Source organism: Paramormyrops kingsleyae, chromosome 23 (genome assembly GCF_048594095.1).
Source record: "Paramormyrops kingsleyae isolate MSU_618 chromosome 23, PKINGS_0.4, whole genome shotgun sequence".
NCBI classification, from domain to species: Eukaryota; Metazoa; Chordata; class Actinopteri; order Osteoglossiformes; family Mormyridae; genus Paramormyrops; species Paramormyrops kingsleyae.
The window spans coordinates 21,718,882-21,721,458 of record NC_132819.1 but is presented as its reverse complement, the minus strand read 5'-3'; the positions used below and the strand labels follow the sequence as shown (position 1 = coordinate 21,721,458).

General features: G+C 39.8%; 1 long non-coding RNA gene across 1 annotated transcript; it reads right to left on the bottom strand.

Moving 5' to 3' along the window:
• LOC111853881 (uncharacterized) lies at nt 1-1,068 on the bottom strand. Its single transcript, XR_011984861.1, has 3 exons — nt 1,015-1,068; nt 439-584; nt 1-286 (listed from the first exon to the last, which is right to left on the bottom strand). It is a non-coding gene; the product is annotated as an uncharacterized lncRNA (long non-coding RNA).
• Between the last annotated feature and the right edge of the window lie 1,509 nt (nt 1,069-2,577).

The window sequence follows — 2,577 nt, the reverse complement described above, 5'->3', positions numbered from 1 at the left end:
GAAGGACGGGAGGTGGTAGTGGGCTGTGTAGGAGTAGTAGTAGTAGTAGGAGGAGTAGGAGTAGTAGAAGGAAGGAAGGTGCTATCGGGCTGTGGAGTAGTAGTAGTAGAAGGACGGGAGGTGGTAGTGGGCTGTGTAGGAGTAGTAGTAATAGTAGTAGTACTGGTAGTAAAACAGCAGGTGATTGTGGGCTGTGTAGTAGTAGCAGTAGTAGTAGTAGAAGGACGGGAGGTGGTAGTGGGCTGTGGAGTAGTTGTCATCACTGGTACAGGAACCGTAACTGGAGCTGGCAGGTCAGTGCAGAGGAAACACAGTTCAGTGTTAGAAACAAAAATGCAGACAAATTGCATCTCTGTCATTCACTGCTTTTAATCCAGCAATTTCAGTATGAGAGATATAAATTCATATTAAATGGGCAGAATACAAATGAAGTCTTACTATTTGTATATGTAGGGTCCACACTGATACTGGTATTTACAGAACCAGTCAGTATTGCATCACAAAATATATTCTTGATAATGTCACCATTGATCAGGAACATAGTGTTGAACACCAGTGTGGAATCTGTGATCACTGATCCATTGCTGAAAACAGAACAAAGAGAAGAAATTAAATTTTACTGGATATTTACACTTTGTCACATTTTAGTTCTTGTCCTTATCCAGTTCCGATCACTCAGGCTGGTGCCCACTTTCTACTAGTAAAAATATATATATTTCCAACCTAGCAGATTAGTCCATATAGCAGGACAATGGGTAGAGTGTGGATGTTCTTGTTCCTAATGCTATACTGGACTTTCTTCCATTTATAGCAATAATTAATAATTAGAGATGATGATCAGGTTAAGTGGATATAAAATTGATGCATATAGAAAATAAGAACAAAAGCAGAATTCAGTGAAGTAATTATAGCAGGGGTTTACAAAAAAATTCATGCAAGTTATAGTGAATAAAATTTATCTGCTATGAAACTATGAAAGTATAGAGTATAGTGACATCATAACGTCATGCCTACCTGCCCCTCCTGTTTTTTCCCTAGCGTGGCCCTGACGAGCTACGCCTGTTCAGCGTTTGTCTTCACTCTCATTCCTACCCTTATGTTACTCACTCCAGGTGCCTCTTGTTTGCTCCCTCATTAGTCTTGGTATAAAAGTGCTTCCCAGTTCTGTGTTTCTTCATCCTCTCTTTGAAGTTGTACCCTAATATTGCCTCTCCTGTTTGCCTGTGTGTTCTTCCTGATTTGTGATCCTCTGCAATCCAGTTGTGTTCATGCCTGTTCCCTTTTGTTTTTTTTTTTAAATAAATCCTGTTTTGTTTGCTCTGACTCCTGCTCCCACGTCCTTCATCCCACCATGTGCAACAGACATAATGACATAACAGAGATACCTGAAGGTTATGTCTGCAGCACCTGTGTAAATCTGATAGGTGGCGCATTCCGAACAGCCAAAGATCTGTTGGAACTGAAACATAACAAAGAGACCAGTATTCAATTACTGGTTTGGATCAGCCCACTACCACTTTCAATACAAAATTTCTAAGCTATTGAAGAAGACTAGCTATATTTATTATATCCAGAAAACAATTTGATTGAATGTGTTATTTTGTAATTTATCTATGTCTGTAACTGATCTCAAGGACTGAATTAGATTCTTACCAAGTTTCTAACGTCATCTGAGAGCTTCACGTAATCATCTGAGTTGTGGTCTTCAAGTGATTGGTTGTAGATGCTGTTGGTGATCTTCATAGAGAGCACAAAAGCTCTATATTCTTCATTTTCTTGGGTCTGGATGGGAATTCTGGAGCTTGATGGGTGAAGACGACGTTCTGGGAGGCCCTCTGCTGACAGAAGGTAGATTATGGCTTAATGGAAAGGTGTCACAGTACATAGACCTACGTCAGTGCAGCTCTGACTTTGACGTCTCTCGTGCTCTGTTTCACTCATATTCATTTCTTAAATAGGTTCTTGACCTGGTTGCACTTCTTTTGCAGTTGAAACCTTGACTCTAAAAATGTTCGCCATTACCAAAGAAGAAATCATTGACAAGAAATCAAATTATCAATTAAAGCAGACTGATGAAGGTTATAAGAATAATGTTTTTCACCCATGCTCTCGGTACTGGGCATGCACACCTGTACTCATGGATACGCATAAAAATGACTGATAGATTTTTTTGATATTCTCCACATTCTCTATACTCTTTAAGGTTGTTGAGAAGTTCTCAAATACCACAGGTGGTATAACATCTTCAATCCTACCATTCATATAGTTGTGTTTATATTAATAAAATATACTAAAATACAGTATAATAATTGACTGGAATCTATGTAGGGTTTATATGGGTTTGACTGCTGCTCTCAGTGTGGCATTTGCATTCTCTCCCCGTGTTGCCTGGGGATCCTCACCGTTCACAGAAATGCGTTTCGTTTAACTGGCACCGGCTGCTGGACTCAGGCTCCAGGAGACCCTGACTATGGTAAGTGGTTAGAAGGTATATGGGTGGAACAGAAATAAGGGATGGATGCAAAGGAGAACCTGATGTCCATCTGTGGAGTAACTACCTGTGTTTTACTTCATATC